We start from the raw sequence: 22,096 nt of genomic DNA, 5'->3' as shown, positions 1-22,096 counted from the left end.
TGGAGGTTTAATGGTGGGGGACAGATGGAATGTAAATGTATTAAGAAATAAGAGAGGTTTAGACTCAACAGATGAAAAGCTTTGGCTTCCAAGAGCAAATACGAAATGTAAAAATGCAATGTCTGGGGATGGTGAAGAAGAAGTTGTAGGTTTTATTTAGGCTAATAAGGAATGACAAATGAGGAAGGAATTAATTAGCTTGTCTAAATATGAAATGAAACTAATCCAAGTTAATTATGCCCTTAATTAAACATCAGCTGTGATAGTTGAATCTTGTCTCTTTACTGGCGCGGCGTCGCGGGCTGCTCTTTCTTAGCCAGGAGCGTCGCGGCTGCTGGACCTCGGGGGCCGGCTCCCAGCACCCCCCCCGGGACGTTTTTCCTTGAAAAGCAGCAGGGTGACAGTTGCAGGTCACCGCCGGCTCGTGGCTCGGCTGGCACTTCGTCTTTGCCAGTGCGGATGAAGAGCAGGTTCAGACAGCTTTACAGCAGAGCGATGGCAGGCGTGCGAGTCCGGCAGAGGTCACAGGAAAACACTGATGTTCCTTCCTGATCCGGAGGAGCCGGCGTTTAAAGGGACACCGAACGCAAGGTCAGCGAGTTGTGCTCAACTACAGTGGCGTCAATTCAGTGGAAGCTAAGGTATGGCAAGGTTACAAGTCACAGAGTATCAATCAACACGTCCAGCAAATACTCATCACAGAAGTCTATGTAGCTAATCTGTGTGGTCAAGAAAATTGGAACTTTTTCAAATGCAGTCTCGCTCACTGCAAAAACTCAAAATCTTACCAGGAATATTTGTCTTATTTCTAGTTAAAATGTCTCATTTTTTGTCAAAAAATCTCATTACACTTAAAACAAGAGTCATCACCAGAAAAATAACTTGTTATTTGACCATTTTCACCTGTTTCAAGTAAATTTTCACTTGAAATAAGTAGAAAAATCTGCCAGTGGAACAAGATTTATCTTCTCATTACAAGCAAAAAAATCTTGTTCCACTGGCAGATTTTTCCACTTATTTTAAGTGAAAATCTACTTGAAACAGGTGAAAATGGTTGTTTTTGAGTCTTGTCTTAAATGTAATGAGATTTTTTTTTACTAAAAATTTGACATTTTAACTAGAAATAAGACAAATATTCTTGTTAAGATTTTCAGTTTTTGCAGTGTATAATAACTAGTGAAATCGATCATGTTGTTCTTATTTGCATTTGTAGTTATTCCATAAATGTATTTAAAAAAACAAACATTTACATTTAACCCTTGTAGCCAAGGTGTGGCAGCTGCCGTGCCTTGCCAAACCCAATTGACGCCCCTGCTCAACGATACAGACTCCAGTTTTGTTGCCATTTTTCTTTGGGCCTTTGAAAACAAATTAGTTGGAAACCTTTAGAATGAGTTAAAGAGTAAAGTCCAGAAGGCGCTCCCCCTGAATGTTAAATCACTCGGTCCTGATACCGAACCATTTATCTTTTATTAGCTGGACTTACTGGGCAGCCCTATGAGGTGGACTGAAGAGAAGAGTGTTTATTTCCAAATAACAGTTTTAATAGGACTCTGACAGATGTTCCTGGTTTCCATTATATGTGACTTCATACTAAACTAGGCTTCTTTTTTGCAGTACTTCTCTTCCATGACTGATGCGTTTTGGAGAAAAGCATGAAAATATTATTGATTTTTTTCTTAAAGATTGTTTGAACAGGGTTTTTTTTTATTTCACAAAATTCAATTGAACTTGCTGCTTTACAAGAAACCACATATGAATGACGTGAATCAGGATGTACTGTTTTTTTTGTGATTGAAAGGTTTTAGTTTAGTTTAGTTTATTTTGTTTTGGTCATTTACATTTTAAGATGTTTGCATATACACACTGTATATGTATACACACAGGTATAAATATATATATTATATATATATGTACACATTTCCTTTTTTTTTTTTTTTGACCAAAAAGTTATAGGCTGAAGCCTCGTGGCTTATTTTGCCTATCCTTTTCAACAAAAGGCAGACTTCAGAAACAAAAAGATACTAATAAGAAGAAAACGAAACGAACGAACAAAACAAAGTAAATGAACAAAGAAAATGAACAAAGAAGAGAAGAAAATAAATGTGGTCACTCTCGATTGAGGACAGCTGCAGGAGGAAAGTTGCATAATTTAGACAGTTTAATATGAAGATAATTTATATTAGTGTTCTATATTTATCTATTATTTTAGATTTAAAAATTTTTTTTAATTTGTAAATTGAGCTACTTTTTTTTTTTAGTTCCTCAAAAGGAAGGAAGGTTCTTTCTTTAGGTTCTTTCTTTAAAAAGAAAAAAACATTTGGCGCAGTTTTTTGGGGTTATAGGCTGACTTATCTTTACACGACACTACGCTACACAAATGCTTGGTGGTCAAAACATAATGAAAGCAATATTTGATCAAGTGATACGACTGAGGATGGTTGTCACTACGTCAACTGACTTATTGTTATTTTTGGGAACTTCTTTGCAGTAAAAGCGATAAAAGTAATACACCTTCATGTAGGGCGGGGCGATTTTGGACAAAAATAAAATCCAGTTTTTTTTCTCTGAAAACCCGATTTTCGATTTCGAAATTTCAAAAGACAATGGAATAAATTGTTTCAAATATTTTATCTTTATTTTTAAAGAAAAATAGCTAACAAATTTCCCTATTGGGAATGAAGTGCAATTGAAAGATACTGTAAATCCTCCTTGAGTTACAATTTTCTTGACCAAACAAAGATGACTAGACGAGCTCTGTCTGTAATGCAGCCAGCTGCAAAAAAGGAAAATCGATTTTCATTTTTTTAACATCGTCTTTATTAATAAATCCGATTTAGATTTAAAATCGATTAATTGCACAGCCCTACCTTCATGCCACTGTTTCTTTTTTTTTAGGTAAACGGTGTATCGACATACACATGCACGTGTTATGTAAATCGGTCCCGCCATAACTATTTGTCATATGATTTCCTGGATTGTTTATTTGACCAAAAATCTTTCAGGAAGTAATCACAAGATCAATATTCATCCATTACGTTTCCATGGCTCTTCAAACTTCAAACAGAATACCGCTCTTGGGGTATGCAACAACATTTCAGGGGCCCCTCTTAGTCCTGGTACTCGCAAACCATCTCATTGCTGCTAAAAAATCAGCTCTGTAATCTTATTTGCACTCAGGTTCCTCCTAAACTCCTCACGCTGCCACAACGAAAGAAAATGCTCAAAGGGCTGGCATATCACATCCATGGGCTAGAGGTTCAATTACTCCAGTTGTCATGGAGCAATAAATGACGAATTAAGTTGCTGGCACCGGACACTTCTTGAAGGAGTCTGTTTGTGAATACTAATGCCAGCTGTGTCTGGCAGCGGCTAAAGAGACGGACAAAGCAGGGGGAAACAAGAACACGACGCTGGCTTTTTCATCAGGATATTGAATATTCTACATTTCCCGACTGTGATTCAGGATGATTAGTCCTGCTGGCGAACAGCACTTTAGCGATGTTTTAATCGTAATTTAAATGACCTGCTCTGCACAGGTTGTAGTATTCAGTATTTAGTATTTAGTCAGTATTAGTCGCATTCATTTAAATTAACAATAAAGTCTTTTTCGTAGTCTGTTCAACATCCAAGATCTTTCTGACAGAGCACCACGGCAGGAACTCTAATCAATAATTAATATTAAAATATGCATAGAGATATTAAAGACTAGCTAATGAAAGTCAGTGGGCCCTGTTGTGCCAGTTTTCATAACACTAAAATTCACTGGAAACTTGTTCTCTGTAGCAGAGCTGATGTTTTTCAGACAGAGACTTCATCATATGCCACTTTCTTCATCAAATTAACTTGCTTGTCAATCACAACTCTACGTCGTCAGACTTGAAGAGGTAGTGACAAGATTAAACCTCCATCAGAGGTGGAAAAAAAAAAGAAAACAAGGCTCAATCAGACTTTCTTTAACCAGCTGGGTTCAAAACACAAACGCCCTACCAGGATGTCCCACTGGTCGTTATGACCAAGGGACGGCATCTTCACTGACACGTGGAGTTCACGGACTGACCACCGGGGGCAGGCCCCAGAAGTGAAATTTCACCTGAAATAAACATACTGTATATGCAAGCCTATAAGTCTTGGAGTACCACTAGAAAATGTACAGGTACATCTCGCTACAGAACCAATCAAATCAATCTATCCTTCTAGAGCAGGGGTCGGCAACCCGCGGCTCTTTAGCGCCGCCCTAGTGGCTCCCTTTTAAAAAAAATGTTTGACCTTTTTTTTCCTTTTTTTCTTCTTTTTTTCCTTTTTTTTCTTTTTTTCCTTTTATTCTCTTTTCTTTCTTCTTTTTTTCTTTTTTCTTTTTCTTCTTTTTTCCTTTTTTTCTTTTTTCTTCTTTTTTCCTTTTTTTCTCTTTTTTTCCTCATTTTTCCTTTCCTTTTTAATCTGGACATTTCAACTTTTTTCTCGAAATTTTTTACTTTTTTCTCGCCATTTCGACTTTTTTCTCAACATTTCGACTTTTTTCTCGACATTTCAACTTTTTTCTCAACATTTCGACTTTTTTCTCAAAGTGCATAATAATTCCCCCAGTTATTACTAATATAGAAACATGCAGCATGTGTTGCCTTAATTCTAAGGTTTATACAAGACTTTTCATTTTTTGTGGCTCCAGACATATATGGTTTTTGTGTTTTTGGTCCAGTATGGCTCTTTCAACATTTTGGGTTGCCGACCCCTGCTCTAGAGGGATTCTTCAGTTTTGATCTCCATGGTTAAAGTTCATATCAGTGGGAGCTGTACAGGGGGCATATTTTTATGTACTGAACATCATCAAGGGAAATTATTTAAACATACAAATTTGTACATAATTAAGAGACAAGTCTTTTAAGTGATTTCTGGCTCTGGTTAGCCCTGCGATGGACTGGTGACCTGTCCAGGGTGTAGCAGACCCCCTGGATGGATGGATGGATGGATGGATGGATGGATGGATGACTCTGGCTAATTGGTTGTTACCATCACTGTTTATTACTTAGCACTGTGTTAACTTGACTTGTTCGCCGTCTATCCAGACCTTAAAGGGGACCTATTATGGCATCTAATACCTATTTTAAAAAGGCCTTGAATGTCTTAAAAACAAGCTTTTGCTTGTTTTTGCTAAATAAATTAGAAATTCAGCCTCTAAACCATGTCTTTATCTTCCCATTCTCCAACCTCATTATCTATGAAGGATTCTGAGTGGGCGGGGCTATGATAATGAGGCTCTGTGCTGATTGGCTGCCTGAATGACGCGATACACCGCTACGAAAAACTGGCGGAAGCTCTGGCCGGCGGAGTTAGTTGTTGTTGTTCCGGCCAGAGTTAGTTGTGGGCGTGGTTTCACGCATCGGAGGCCAACTGATGTAAATTGCATTTTGGTTACGTAACGACGGGAGCAGAATCTTATTGGCTCATAGATCCACATCACACTGGACGGCTCATCCGGGCGGCTGTACAGACACTGCAGAATCTGGTTGCTTTCCTCCTTCTCTGAGTTGGCAGGATGAGGGGAGAACACTTTATATATGTTAAAGCAAGAAAAAACAACTACCTTTGCCCACACCTCCGTGGGGGCCCACCTGTGACGCCTGAAGGACTTGGTTCAGATGTCGTTTCCATAGCCACATCAAAGATTAAGATGGAATCTCAGAATGTGTGATATAAATTACCTAACTTGTGGTAACTGACTGAACTGAGGTGATATTTCCAGGCAGCCTTCAGGGTTGTTTATTCCACCGTTCCCCCATTTATGGAGGAAGTGAGACTTCAAAAATTAGGATGTTGTCGCAGGGTTTCGTCCAGGTTACAGTTATGACTGAAAACTTATGTAAGTTTATATAAATGTGTTATTTTAATGTTTGAATTTAAGTTAGTAATGGGATTGTTGGTTGTGTTAAATAGTGATAGTTAAAGTTATTAGACGGAATAATAATAGTACAATGAGGATAATTGGTAGGCGGACGTCATTTTTTCAGTTTTGGTATCTGGTTATTCATTTGTTTTTCTTTTTGTTGGTTTGTTTTGTGTTTTGCAAACAACTGAACCACAAAATACATGTGCTAGCATATAAAAATGTTCATTGCATCATTAAAATGTGCAAATAACGACATCAATGACTGGCCCTTCACAGCCTTCAACACTGCTGTGCAAGTTTACATCCCTTTTCCGTTTCATGATTCAGTTGTCGTTCCGAAACGTTCCCACTTTCTAATAATGTATTTTATAGTCATCTGTGGAATATCCAGCAGAGATGCAATTTCACTGTATCACAAACGTTTGCAAATAGAAGCTTTAATGCTAGTTGCTGGATTGTATTACCTATAGATGGTCAGGGTTCCCATCAAAAAGGTTCCAACCCACCCAAAGCTCCTGATATTCACTGTAACAGTTTTAATAACTAGTACAGAGCTTGTGAATTCAGTCAGAATTAATGTTTTTAACAGTCTTGCACAGCATTTGACAGACATATTGCTGTATTCATTCAGGACTGTGTCTTTGACAACCAATCACAAGTACCCAGGCTTTTTGTTTATATTTTGTTATGTTGATTGTGGTTTTTGTTTCTTTCTTTATTTTCCAGTTCCTTGAAAACTAGGCCTGTGTTGAAAAAATTGATTTCCCAATTCTAAATCGATTCTCATATTAATCCCTAAAAATTGATTCATATGTCTAAAGATCGATTTTTTTTTCTTTTTTTTTTCTTTTATTTATTTATGTATTTTTTTTTCATCATTACATTACAACTTTTGGTTATTTTTTTGTTTATCCCCAAAAAAGGAATGTTTTGTTGGACACGAGAATAACTGGTGCCATGTTTTTGCCTTTAAATACGTTTAAAGGTATGAAAACATTAAAGTGTTAGGTTATAATTGCATAAATTGTCTATATTTCATTACTTTATATACTGTCTTGGAGTTACATTTGCAAAAAATGCTAAAAACCAAATGCTCAAAAATTAAGAACCAAAATAGACCGAAAATGGAACAAATAAAAACGGAATGTGGGAAAAAATAAAACCGATTTCATCCGTCTGTTTCCTCCCTGGATCTGTTTGGTAATTCTGACCCACATGATGTTTCTGAAAGCAGTTCTATCAGCATTCTGGGAGCTGATTGGTCCTTACAGCATCATTAGCTGCCAATACTTGCTGTTGAATCTCAATATAATACTAGTAGTAATATTTTGCATAACTACAGTCATATAATTCATGCAACAGCTCAAAAAACTGTTTTAATAACACTAACCCAAATCAATGTCAGAATCGAATCGGATCGGATCGAATCAAATCTTGATAATCGATTCTGAATCTTAAGAATCGGAATCGAATCAATTCTTGACATTTGAATCGATCCCCAGCCCTATTGAAAACACTGCTTACGATTGACAAGGAGCTGAAAACAATGACCTCAAAGAGGTTTTATGCCCCACAGAGCTGCAGTGTAGCTTCATCTCTCTCTGGAGGTTCTTACCAGATATACTCTTTCAATTGATGTAGTGATTTAATCTATCTTTAAAATAAAAAGAAAATATATTGATCAGTGCAGCGTTTACTCAAGTTTTGATTTAAAGGCTCCATCACACCCTTGGCTGCACCAACAAATCAGACTACGGCTCTGCATCCGTCCTCTCAGGTAACTAGTTTAAGGATTTTAAATTAAAGGCCTGGACATTTGGAGACCAAATGGGAACACTAAATCTTGTAATTAACTACATTTATTGTGTCCAGTCCTCCAGGGCCGGAGGAACAGATGCAGGGTTGCGGCTTTGTCCAAAAAACTAGAACATCATTTTGTGCAGCATTATCGCAGAACACAGACTCCTCTGACATCCTTTAAACTTCATCAGAGAATTTACATGCGCGTTGCTCAGAAAACATCGAGGTTGCTGAACTCTTCTCCCTCTTTTCCTTGAATCTCCTCCCAGGCTTTTTTATGGTGATTTATCACCGTGCACTGTGTGCATGGCTTTGCATGGCAGTGTGTTACGCAGAGTGACGGAGTAACGCTGCAGCAGTTTTGTCAGGGAAACAAAATGTTTGCCATGGGACTGTGAACTCGCATCGTCAAGGTGACCTTGGGGAATATCCTGTCACGCTCACCCAAGGTGGCAGCGGAGTACCTGGAGTACATGCACACGTGGGGAATGAATGCAGTAAAATGAAGGAGGGCATCACATGGACGAGATTCATTCATCTTAATAAAGTGGACCATCAAAGTGATGTGTCTGCAGAGCCGCTGGTAAAACAGAGAGAGAGAAAGGCTTCTCCATTTCCTCCGCCATCACTCGCCTGAGCAGAACACTGCCTGTCTACCTGTGGGTAACATTTTGTGCAAGTACAGCCAAGCATGTTTTAATTAGATATTGCAGGCTCTTTTTCGGCACAGATTTTTTTCTTTTAAGTAAAATCTGTTGCAATTTCATATAAATGAATGTGTTTTGCTACTCAAGCTCACCAGCTGACAAGCTGCGGCAAAACAGTGATTCAAAGGAAAGTCAAATCACGAAGGCCGTTAAATTCCCGTTTCAAACACCCACGCCTGTGGGGCATTTAGCAAAAGATATCTCCTGGCATAAAAGGAGTAATGTCTTTTCCACCAGTTTACCATTATACGAAAGAAAAAGGCATTTACCTAACAGCAAACTATCAAGGAAAATGACACCTATAGAAGACAGGTTTTTCAGCCGAATCAGAAACTTTAGTTAAAGAGATTATACTTTTTGACTTTTTGCTCTTTAAATATTCTCAGATCCTGATTTTTGCATATTCCCATGGTAGACTGAAAAACATTTATGAGGATTTTACTTTTATTCAAAGAGTTAATACCATATTTTGTGGACCATAAGGTGTATCGGGTTAAAAGGTGTATGATAAAACATATATAAAGCTAAACAAAACAGTCTGGTAAGTCAAACTTTATTCAACTCATTGACAATAACTTAAAAAAATACACAATTACATTTTTAAATCATTCTTATTCCACAAATCCACAAATAAAAAGTGGAGGATGTAAGCGTTGTACTATGTCCTGTTCTCTGATTGGTTCATCGTTGCCAGCGATACCGGACACATGAATTTAGTTTCAGGTTGGAACAACGTTGTATTCCAGCATTTGATCATAATTGGATTATGATACAGATTTGAAAATTGGGTTTCCTCTAAAAACCTAACGTAAGGTAACATGGACTAGATATTGGATGATGGTCGCTTGCCAGCGCTTCATAATTAGTTATCTAACATTGTCTGACGTTGCAACCTGTACCCAACAAAGAACCGACTTTAATACAGCGTCCCCTTGTCAGCTGGGAACGGTCCGACAGTCAATCAAGCGGAGCGGCCTCACCGCACTAGAACATACTGACAGATTTGTGAGCGCAGTGTACCACATAAAACTGGTTTGAAGTACACACAAAGCACAACAAAATTCATACATAAAGTGCCCCGGATTAAAAGGCGCACTGCTGATTTTTGAGAAAAATTTAGGATTTTAGGTTCTCCTTATAGTGCGGAAAAAAATACTCTTCTTCACAACTTCTCCATTTCTTGAGTTGATCACAATTTCCAATTTTCTGGTTGTGTGCCTTTTAAGGATGGATGTCAGATTCTTGATAGGATAAAGTTTCCTTGCATCGGATCCAAAATTTCAATTCCATGTTTTTTGAACTGTATCTGCCTTGTGACATGGACATGCAGGAAAAAGCATGACTCATGACCATATTGCTCCTGGATTCTGGTGATGTTGATCCTTGATGATGTTCTGGTACCATTCTTCATTCAACAGTTGTGCTTTCTAGAAGTGTAAATAAACTGTGGCAGGGTGGAGGAGCAGCCACTCAGCTGATTGGGCACACCTGTGCCCATTCAGCCTCTCCACCCTGCCTGCCTTCATAAAGAGCAGCTGCACACCAGCAAGAGGTCTGCTGGGGTGTCTGGGTGAAATAAAGGAGTTCCTGCACTAAACCCTGTGTCCTCTGTCCTGTCTGGTGACCCCCGTAGCACTAGCCCTTGCTACACTGGTGCCCAACGTGGGGCCCGACAGGATGGAGGAGGAATGTGGGGAGGGGACCCTGGAGACGCTGGCACAGGTGCTGGCGGACCTGGGAGCCCTGTTGCACAGCCATGGGGAGCAGCAGATCGTAGCGCTGGAGGCGCTGGTGGCGCAGCAGCCGGCAGGCCGTGAGGCAGAGGCTGCAGGCCACCAAGCAACGGCTCCTGAGGCGGCCCCAGCGGCGGCGGGACCTGCGGTGCGACCCACCCCGGCGCCACGCCGGAGGTTCACCGCGGCAGCGCTGGAGGCGCTGGTGGCGCAGCACCCGTTAGGCTGGGAGGCGGAGGCTAGGCCGGATGGTCCCCGGCCTGAGTTGGGCGATGGGGGTGTGTGGCAGGGTGGAGGAGCAGCCACTCAGTTGATTGGGCACACCTGTGCCCAATCCGCCTCTCCACCCTGCCTGCCTTCATAAAGAGCAGCTGCACACCAGCAAGAGGTCTGCTGGGAGAGGGCTCTGCTGAAGGTTCTGCTGGTGCACGTGTGTCTGGGTGAAATAAAGGAGTTCCCGCACTAAACCCTGTGCCCTCTGTCCTGTCGGGTGACCCCCGTAGCACTAGCCCTTGCTACAAAACCCACTCTCCTAGATGACAGGTATCCTCAAACACAGATAGTCTCATGAGGTTCCACATCTGGATGACACTGGACTTTCAGTTTTCAACTTTGCTTCTACAGCCAAGTTATTTTCCAGTTATAAATGTGGAAAAGCCGGAAATTAGGTTGCATAATTATTTGCTCATAAGTGTGTTGGTCTGTGCCAGTGACCATACACCCATACGCCCATACGCCCAACACCCATAAACCCATACACCCGTAGCGCCTTGCAAGGGCTAAGATCACCGTGTATGTGTCATTCATTTTTTTTTTAGACATCTAAACATATTTGTGTTTCACTCATTTATGATGCTTTATTATAAACAAAAATTCCAGTTCAAATCTGTGTAGATTCTGTTTAAATCCATCTCACAGAGATTAGTGAACAATCTTTTACCTGCTCAACCACTCATCCAAACGACACAGTTATGATGACGCTTATACTCTATCACTGGTCCGTACTGGCATGTATTCTGCTGAGCGCGGTTAACCGGGACCATTTCTGAGGGGGGAAGGGGTGAAGTAAACAAGCCCACACGCGAGGAGCTGCTGTCTGGCACTCTTCACGGGGCTGTTTCAAGAGAGAAGAGCAGAAATTTCACGACCGAATAGAAGAAATCCGAGATGAAAGAAGAGCTCAAAGTGGTGAGCAGAGTGTTTGTACATGTAGCAGGGAAGAGCAAAGACCCAGCTTTGCGCTTTGAGGTGCAGTCGACTCTGCACAGTGGGGAGTTTTTGATTGTGAGGGCAGAGTTTTGTGGGAGAGCAGGAAAGTAGCCTGCTCTCCATTTGAAGAAATCGGCCCTTGATTAAAGATAATAACATACCTTTCATGTTTAACTTCAAACATTTCTTAGAGTATAATTTGTTCCTTAACTAGGAGGTAGGTGTCCACGTACCTCAGTTTTCTTTGTTTAAAATGCTTAAATGCAAAATTGAAAGTACGGGTATATCAGCTTAACCTTCTATGCTTCGGGATTATATACAAGCAAAAAGATGCTCCTCTTCAACATCACGAGGAGGCCGTTGCTCTGTGTTTTTGTGTGTTTACATCATCGTGCGCACTTGTCAAGGGGAGAAGTCCCACTACAAACTGACATTTGTACATTTTAATACGTTATTGTGTAGACAAAGCAGTAAACAAGAACCCTGGCTGAGAAAGTCCTTCATCCTTACTGGAACAACACTTTTATTCCAAACGTACTTCTCGGTGAAAGCTCGCACCCGTATGCACCGTGGCTGATGATGGATTGTTCGGGGATCCATTTTGCCGTAGCAGCTAATGTGGCGTCAAGACTACGTTCTGGGAGAGATTAGGCTAAGAGTTTCTCATCTGTCTAAACTCCCTCTCCAACTTTTTTCACACTTTCCTCATTTTTGAACCCAACAGTCTACACCACTAGCTGACACTAATGGTAGTCGCATCACTTGAGAAGATTCATTAGAGCCTATTCAAATCCCTTTGGAGCCACAAAAGGATTTTTAAAATCTTCTCTTTTTTCTATTTGCCTTTGTGGAAGGTGCTTCCGAAGATCGGAAAAAATACTTTGATGTGTAAAACGTGTCAATAGAAATCGCCTTTAAGCTAAAAGCAAGATCAGAAATACAAAAGATGAATAGAACTACGAAAGCCGTGTTGCGCTGATGCCGGAAAGATCATAGGTCACCGCAGCGAGCTTGTGTGATATATATACTGTAGTGTTTTCTCTCCGCTTCGGTGCACAGTCGCACACGCTGAACAACACTCACTGAGCAGGTGAAGACAGTTTAATGACAGTGCGGCCGTCTGTAGTTATAGGGTGCAGCTGCAGCTGAGGACAGCATGGTCAAAGTTTCATCCTGTATTCAAGAGCTTTGGAGAAGCATCCTGCACAGCAGCCCATCATTACAAATTAAAGCCCAAATCATTCATCTTTAAGATCAGGTCCACGGAAATGACCATTTGAGACTTCTAAAAGTAGGACATTATCTCCTTGGTTTGACGAGACAATGTGATTCCATGCCGCAGCTACAGTACAAAATCACAAAACTGGCTTCCCGCCATCTCACTTCAGCTACATAATATCCTTCCGCAATTTCCTCATCTCATCACTGCAAATGAGTATTTGCTGGGCTTGGCTTTCGACATCGATTCAGTCCTCCCAGTGCAGATTTTTTCCTCTGTGGAAATATCACAGGAGGCTAACAGCTGGCTGCAGTTTATCACTTGTCGCCAGCCATTTTTCACACCTCAGCACTGGACAACTTTGCTCAAGTTCAGGGAAATATCATTATGTGCTATAGGATACTGCCTTCGACGAAAAAGGCAAACCAAAATAGGAATAAGCCAAAACTTCTGTAATTTTATCTTGATTATGTTTCCTTCAACCAACAGTTGAAATTAAAATCTGCAGTCACAACACGTATGGTATGTAACTGTGCATTTAAAGGTTAAACATAATCATAAAACTCAAACATGTTCTTATTTGATGCAACACACACACACACACACACACACACACACACACACACACACACACACACACGCACACGCACACACACACAGTCAAACCTACAAGCTATTCGGTAGAGTTATCACCATGGAAACTGGACAGGAGTGAAAACCCAGGTCTGTGAATGAACCACAGCTTCCTGGCTCCGGGATTGTCACATTTATTCACATGTGATAAAGTTTAGCACCGTCTATCAAATCAAAACATGTGACATTCTTCTTGTTCATGTTCATAAATAAACAAAACCAGAAGGCTAATGTATCCCTCTGTTCTTTCATGTAGACGTGAATCAAGTCTTAAAATAACTGTGAAGTTTGTTTAGATCTGAGACATATAGCATGCTAGGCTACGATATCAGAGACCATTTTCGGTTCATGCTCTAATTTCAACCACATCCTGCCTTATTATTTTCTTGCTGTCCTGTTTGGCTCGTACAGGGTCCCCTTCCTCCCATGCAGGTTCCCTGATTGCTTTCTGTTTGAGCTGCGCTGATTAAACCCCACCTGTGACCGATTACTCTGCCCACTGCCAGGCTTCCTTAGCCATAATAGTGCCGCGGTGATTTTTCTCTTGTTTACCCTGCTTTTGCTCGTAGCCACACTGGTTCACAGTTTCTGCTTTTTGTAAGTGCCTATCAGAGCTGGTTGTTAGGTCGTTAATAGACAGGTAATTTAAAAAAATGATTACCTCAAAATGTTTTAGATAGATGCTTAGACTGTCTAGGATGAACTAAATAAACCCTCTGATGTCATCCACAGGTCATTTTAGCTTGGCTGATGAAGCTTTTGCTAACTGATACTAATAGCCTATAGTAGTTTACTATAATAGTTGTTTAATATAGTTTACAATGTAAATACTTAAAATTAGATTAGATAAACTTTATTTGCAGACACTGGGTCCAGAATACAAAACGAGATACAAAGACACAGACATTAAAAACAAAGAGAAAGAGATTCACTTGTGCCGTTCAAATTAGTTAAAAACATACAAACATTTCCTCCAGTGTTTCCAGAAACAGGAGGAGAACCTTGTATCGCTGTGTGTAGTCTCTGTTAAGGCCATAATTAAAGCATTCTTTGACTCCTTCAGTCTACACATAAATCTAAATATATAATGCCTCAGTACAGCATGGAAAGTGGGTACATCACTGGTCACAAACATTTCACTTGCACTTGTCCATCTAGGGAGTTTTAGAAAAATTCTAAAAGCATCGTTGTATGCCACCTGTAGTTTTTTCATTTTAGCCCCGGTATAATGGCAGCACAAGTGATCGGTGTGTAGCGGAGTGCAATATGTTTTAAACAGTGCTGTTTTAACATTATCTGTACACGTGTGAAATTTACTCATTAGAGATGCACGATATTGAAATTATGACCGATATCCAATATCCGATATTTTCAGGGTCATATCTGTCGATATCTATTCCGGTACTGAATATATTTGTATTTTTCATATTAAAGTAGCGTTGGCGATGGCTGAATCCCGCATCTTCTACTACTGAAAATGGTTGATTATCGAGTGCAATAAACTCCATCACTTTAGCGTTTAATGCCTTTACCTTCGGGTTGTCACGGCCGAAGGGTTTTGCTTTTTCAAGTAACTCCCCAACAGATGGCTGTGTGGAGGGAGTGGAGCTGCGCTTGTTTTTTTTTCTGTTTTGCGTGTCAAGGTGTTTACTCTTCAGGAGGGTCTTTAAGTTTGTTGTATTAAATGATGACGGTTTATTCCCCCCTCACGCTACTTCACTCGAACAGTTTCACTGACTAAAATAATTCCACGGCAGAGATGTTTTTCTAGCTTTCGCTCTCGTGTTAATTTTCCTTCCTGCATGTGAGTGCATGTATTTCCTGCTTTCATAGCATATTGAGCACACTGCTGCCCCCTGCTGGGGGGAAGACTACAGTGCTGAGGTGCCTCTGCCTATGTTACCAAGGCATCGGAGGAGACGAACACGTTACTATTTTATCGGTAAAAATTATCTGATTTATTTTGACCTCGGTTTCATACCGATACAGCTTTTTTTGGCCATTATCGGGGCCTTACCTATAATATCGTGCATCACTACTTAAAACCCTAAATTTCAAGGGTGGCTACAAAAACATCTCAAACAAGTGCTGCCAGACCTATATCGGTTCCTTCAGCTAACCCACACTGGAGGAGACTGGAGGCTTCCGGAGACACAAGTTAAAATGTAATTTTGGTGGCAAACTCAAGAAGTGAATTTAGCACAAGCTACTGTAGCTGCTTTTAGGTAAGTTTTCCGGCCAGCCCACAACAGTCTGTTGGCAGCAAAGCAAAAAGTATTCTCTTCAATATATGAATATGCTGTGTTAATTCTTAGAATATAGTGCCAAGTAGCAAAAGTGCCGTAGGCTGCACCAGTCCACACTTCCAAGTAAACATATCTGTATAGCAGTGGATGTGTAAACAGTTTTCAGTCAGGCTGTGAATATATTTCTGCTGCAAAGCTTGAGATTTGGGAGGGGGGCGTCAGTGGAAAGCCCTTACATACTGGCTTTTGTGTGCCAAACAATCCACCGTTACCGCGGTGCCCGTATCCAACAGCCGTTTTTTCCAGAACGGTGTAAAATCTGATCCTCTTTCTCCGCCTCCTGAAGTAGTCAAAAAGGCAAAGACACAGGTTGTGTATGTAAGGGCCATAACCGCGTGAGAGTTTAACTTTCTGATCACAATGCATGTGTGACGGCCACAGGCGCAAGCACAGAGGTGGTGCACGTGCAGTTACAGTAAATGAAACAGCAGACTAAGCCAAGAGGAAAAATGGGGAAAAAAGGGGTGGGGGGGGTGAGGAAGAGGTTTATCACAGGTGATGCGTAAAGGTAAATGAGAAGTCAGTCACTAAAATAAACAGGAGGGAGCTAAAACATGTCCATTAAGGGTTGGGACGTTGCAGCTGATCGGTGGCCCGTGGGTCCAGTTAGAGGCCCAAGCGCTTCGCAGCGCTGCTCCCAGCAGGTCCCGCCTCCCGACACCCCCTTGGGGAGAAGATCAGATGCTGCAGAACCGGCTTAACAATCGGCTACGCTCAAAGCAACAGCAGATTTGCATTCCTGTTCAACTTATCCATCTGGGCGGTGAGTTCCCCCAGTTCACGTTGTGTCCGCCCTCCCATGCTGGCTCTACTCCATCTGTTCCCCTGCAGCCTTCGGTCCTGCAGCCTCTCCCCGTCCCTCCAACATCTTCCTTCACTCTTGTCTCCCACCCCCTTTCCTCTCTGCTGTCTGCTCACATGCACACACCTTTCAGGGGCTGCAGGTAGTGGCTTAATTCACAGCAGGTTGTCACGGAGTGGTAAGATGAGGACCCACATGCAGGAGAGCAGGAGGAGTTCCAAAAAGGGGTTTATTACACAAAAGCAAAAGAACAAAAAACGCTGCAGAGCAGGATCAAACCAAGAACCAGGATCATGAATAACAAAACTATGGGACCACATAGAGGGAGCAAACAGATATACATAAGGGGGTAACGAGACACAGGTGTGAACAATCAGGGCAGATGGGGCAAAACAGAAACACAAACTCGGGAAATGTCACACACTGACACAGGTATCCCAAATCAGCACGGCCCAATCGGTCCGGGCATCATGCAGCAGAGTCCAAACCCACAAAAGTCAGTCTCAGTAGTGTCACTGAATAAAATCAGGCAGTATAAAAACCATGCAACATTAAAATCAGTCCAACACAAATACTGTACAGTATAAGACACATTAATCAGGACATCTGCATAACATGAACCACCCTGATGCATGCTTACGCGCACGCTCAGCCGGTTAAGAGGACATGACACTCTTATGATATAATTATAATATTTTTTATTATTCATTGACCATAAACGCAATGAATGTGACACGCACTCGATGTGGAATGACACTGTGTTTTCTGCAATGCCGGTTTCATGTATGCAAGGGCAGGAAATGAAACCCTTGCTTAGGCCAGTGTGTAAAGACCAATGGAGCAAAACTGGTGGCCCACTTTTACAGAAATGTTACAGAACGCCAGTGTGTAGGCGTCTGGAGATTGACTCACCCTGGGAGCAAGTCATCTTTGGCCAGTCGAGTAACTGCAACTTTCCTTTGCTCCTGAAGAGTTTGTATGTCTGAGCTTGACTGGTTATCGGTTCAGACACCCAAATATATGGTGTGAAACACAAGGAAAAATAGTTTTCATAACATTCTCCTACACCCTCCGCAGGGTGCTCGAGGGTTCATGGGAATTTGCCCAACCAGTCTACATGTGTTTTGTGGATCTGGAGAAGGCATTTGACCGTGTCCCTCGTGCCATTCTGTGGTGGGTCAGTGAGTATGGAGTCCGGGGCCCTCTATTAAGGGGTGTCCGGTCTCTATATGATCGGAGCAGGAGTCTGGTTCGCATTGCCGGCAGTAAGTCAGACTTGTTCCCGGTGCATGTTGGATTCCGGCAGGGCTGCCCTTTGTCACCGGTCCTGTTCATAACTTTTATGGACAGGATTTCTAGGCGCAGCCAGGGGCCGGAGGGGATCCGGTTTGGGAACCACAGGATTTCATCTCTGCTTTTTGGGGATGACGTTGTCCTGTTGGCTTCATCAGACCGGGACCTTCAGCATGTGCTGGGGCGGTTTGAGGCCGAGTGCGACGCGGCAGGGATGAGAATCAGCACCTCCAAAACCAAAGCCATGGTTCTCCACCGGGAAAGGGTGGCGTGCCTTCTCCGGGTGGGTGGAGAAGTCCTGCCTCAGGTGGAGGATTTCAAGTATCTCGGGATCTTGTTCACGAGTGAGGGAACGATGGAGCGTGAGATTGACAGACGGATCGGCGCAGCGTCCGCAGTTATGCGGTCGATGTACTGGACCGTCGTGGTGAAGAGGGAGCTGAGTCGAAAGGCGAAAAGCTCTCGATTTACCGGGCAATCTACGCCCCTACCCTCACCTATGGTCATGACCTTTGGGTAGTGACCGAAAGGACGAGATCGCGGATACAAGCGGCCGAGATGAGTTTCCTCCGCAGGGTGGCTGGACGCTCCCTTAGAGATAGGGTGAGGAGTTCGGTCACCCGGGAGGAGCTCGGAGTCGAGCCGCTGCTCCTTCACGTTGAGAGGAGTCAGCTGAGGTGGCTTGGGCATCTGTACCGGATCCTCCTGGACGCCTCCCTAGGGAGGTGTTCCAGGCATGTCCCTCCTCCCTAGGGAGGTGTTCCAGGCATGTCCCTCCGGGAGGAGACCCCGGGGAAGACCCAGGACACGCTGGAGAGACTATGTCTCTCGGCTGGCCTGGGAACGCCTCGGACTCCCCTGGAAGAGCTGGAGGAAGTGTCTGGGGTGAAGGAAGTCTGGGCATCTCTGCTGAGGCTGCTGCCCCCGCGACCCGGGAACGGATAAGCGGCGGACGATGGATGGATGGATGGATGGATGGATGGATAACATGCATCCTTTCATCTATCTTCATCTGTACCGAGCCGCTTGGATTGATACGCTTTGTTTGGACTGCTTACCAGTGAACTTGTTTGAAAGATGGGATTACGGTGACACCACGCAAGACTGAAGCAAAGCAACACATTATTCTCTGAACAAGGTAATATGCTGAAAAAGCTAAATTTGCAGCTTTCAAGTGTCAGTCATGCCTTATGTCAATGTAGTTTTTTGCAACTTGATTTTCTGTCTCCAGGTGGCCAAAAGAACAACACAAAATAAAACTCTTACAAAATATTGACTTGACGAAAGACACTCATTGTTGCTCCTTTTTTTTTCTTCTCCTGTTTTCTCCAACGTATTAATCCTAAAGGCTTGCTTAATACGGTACTTTATCACAGCATGCTTCCGTGTAAGTGTAAAATACATGATGTAATGAGTTATTTGTCTGTGTTTGAACAGGCAGGATCTTAAAATGCAGAACTTTTAATGCAGCAATCATTCTCCTAAAACAGAACAGGAGGAGAAATGTCACAGGAGCAATTTGCTGAAGACTAATAACCTTTCATTATATACCAGTCAGGTATTTGTAGGTTTTTTTTTCCTTAATAAGCTGGCATTGTTTCTTTAAATATTTCATGTCGCTTCAACAATAACTGGGTAGTCACGGTAGCAGACTGGAAAGAAACACAAGTATGTGGACAAGAAAATGAATGAGTCAGAACATTAATAGGAAGATTGCTGTACCCTTCAGAAATTAGTTTGAGTTTATCAACACGCCATTTTCAAGGCTGAACATCAACCTTTACCCTCCTCTTGTTTATAAATTCAGCTATAATCCTCACATTAACTCCTAGCCTGAACCTTTGCTTATTCTTATCATGCTAATTTTAGTAATGGCTGAACTCTGCAGACTTGTTACCAACAAATACAGTCACTTAATTGGTCTCTCCAAGTAAGCTGTTAGCAAAGAATACCTGCATTTAAGCAGAGTTCACAGAGTTTAGATATTCCAATATGACAAGGACAGACCCCGGTGTCATACGTTCCGCCTGGTAAAATCCAACCTGTGTCTGCTTTTGTTTAGCTTTTTTCATAAATTAATGAGTTGCATTTGAATTTATCTGAACTAAACTGTAGCTTCCAGATGAGGGAGTTTAGTGCATTAAAAAATTGATATAAATATGTCATTACTGTTTTTTTAAATGAAGGGCAACATTTTTTTGTTTTCATGGTCAGATATTTGTCTGCATGCTCTGAACACCCACTCACATTCAGTGTTTCTGCTTGTCTGGAAATTGGCTCTGCTCTCATGTCCAAATTGTGTTTTGATCTCTGTTTTCCTTTACTAGGTCCTCTTTCGCTTGTTAAACGTCTGTTCACTGATTTCTCTCAGTCCATTTTCCAGCCGGTGGAACCCAGAATACCAGATTTGAAGCAGATATGAAGCAGATATGAATCAGCGTGGGCTGCCATACCCACTCACTACGCCATAAATCTCTCTCTTAACCCGCCCTGGAACCCCTCCCATTCACAGCCATTACCGTCAGTGCAGAACATGCTGAACCCGTCACGACTGGGAAGAGTGGGCTTTAGGCAGTGACGGCGGGCACAGGGGCATCCAAGAGCCTATATATTCGAAATGATCAAGATGGCAGCAGAATTGTTATTTGCACATTGGATCCTCAAGCTTTTATTGCCATTAACATTCAGCAGCGTTGCGACTCCACAACACTCCAATTTGGACATATTGATGCTCGTCTTTCGGCATTTCGGCATTTTTCCCAGCTGCCCACTGGGAATCAAAGAAATAGCATGGCTGGCCAGGCTGGATACGAATCACATCTTTACTTGTACTTCACAGCAGTTGATGGTATCTGGTTTCCATTGCCAACACGGATGAACCAAACCATTAAAGAAGCTGTACAGCAGCAGAAAGGAAACTTTAGCAACACATTCTTCTTTGGTGTCTTGTTTTCATTCATCATTGCTTTTTTAAGTCTTGCTGTTGTGACGTCCGCGGTAGGTCAGGGAGCTAGTTTCATTGCTGATCATGTGTGGGAGTTAGGGCTGGGCGATATGGACCAAAAGTCATATCTCGATATTTTCTAGCTGAATGGCGATACTCGATATATATCGATATTTTTTCTGTGCCATAATTGGGGTTTTCCCCAAAGCCTTATAGCATAGCATCTCTGTTAGCTTCATTTTTTTCTGAGGCAAACCCTTAAAAAAACAGTCAGTTTTAATACAAAGCCTCGTGCCAAATGTCACACAGGTTCCTTTATTAACAGAGGTCTGCACAATATCAAAATGTATAAAACAAATGAAATAAAAATAAACTGCCTGCATATATAGAATAAAAATGCTTCTTGAATAAAATAAAACAAATATCCCTGTCCTGCATAACAATTAAATTAAAATACACTGTAATTAATACAATGTAGACAGTAACAGGCAGACTTTTCCACTGAGGTTGACAGTTGTGCAAATAACAAAACATTTGTGCAAATCTCAAATAAAACATTCAAGTCAGTTTGTCACAAAATAAGCTATATCAAAATCAAAAAAAAAAATAATAATAATCGATATAAACGATATTGTCTCGTACCATATCGCGTTTGAAAATATATCGATATATATTAAAATCTCGATATATCGCCCAGCCCTAGTGGGAGTGTTGTAAAGCGCTACGCAGGAGGCCTTAGTTGCATTAGCTGGTATTTGCAGACAGTAGGGTGGAAGACCTTAAAACAAGACGACAACCAAATATTCTTTCAGATAAAACTCAGACTAATATTTTAACATGAAAAACTTGTTTTGTATTCATTACTAAAAAGCAAATATGGGGAAGTCAACATAAAAGTCAGCACAAACCACAGGAAGCCGTATGTTGAAATGACTTATTTCTTCTTAAGACTTGACAAATTAGAGAAACTGTAAACATCTAAAAACTAAGGTTGTTTTCCAGTTTTATGGAATAATATTAGTATCAAATTGTATTTCTTCATCTACGTCCGACATCATGAGGTGTGCTTTCCTCCCGCTCGCTTGTCTGACAGTTTTTCTTTGGTTTCAAACTCTGACATGTAGATAATAGAAGTAACAGCATGGACAGACTGAACTGAATCCCAATCATCATCCGTATATGACTTTTGTGTGAATCAGTGCAAATACAGATAAAGTGAAGAGAGTTCAAACTTGTTTGAGATGTGCTGAAGCTGGTTAGTCACCAGCCATCTGGAGGAGACGCTGTGAAATAAAAGAAAGGCACAAAGAATCTGTGATGTCGGTGGCGTTCACTCGGCTGGGAGGTTTTGACAGGCTTGCAAAGATCCGTGAGTGGACAGAAAAATCTGAGCAGAAGGAGAAATAGTAAAGACGAAGAGCTAAAACGGGAGAGACCGGGATATTTGTACAACGATGTGAAACGAGCAGGTGTGAATGCCGGCCTAGATCTTCTGAACGGCAATAAAATAATAATAAATAACCCTGCTGTCAAATTATAAAGAGAATTGTAAAGTTTTTATTA

At 41.6% G+C, this 22,096-nt stretch overlaps 1 protein-coding gene across 1 annotated transcript in view; it reads left to right on the top strand.

Annotated features, from left to right (window-relative positions):
* LOC133451396 (leucine-rich repeat transmembrane neuronal protein 4) overlaps positions 1 to 22,096 on the top strand; it is a 115,213-nt gene that overhangs the window by 64,131 nt on the left and 28,986 nt on the right. The gene's annotated exons all lie outside the window — the stretch shown is intronic.

Source organism: Cololabis saira, chromosome 9 (genome assembly GCF_033807715.1).
Source record: "Cololabis saira isolate AMF1-May2022 chromosome 9, fColSai1.1, whole genome shotgun sequence".
Lineage (NCBI taxonomy): Eukaryota > Metazoa > Chordata > Actinopteri > Beloniformes > Belonidae > Cololabis > Cololabis saira.
Note: the sequence above shows the minus strand (reverse complement) of the source record. Positions and strands in the feature narration are given on the sequence as shown.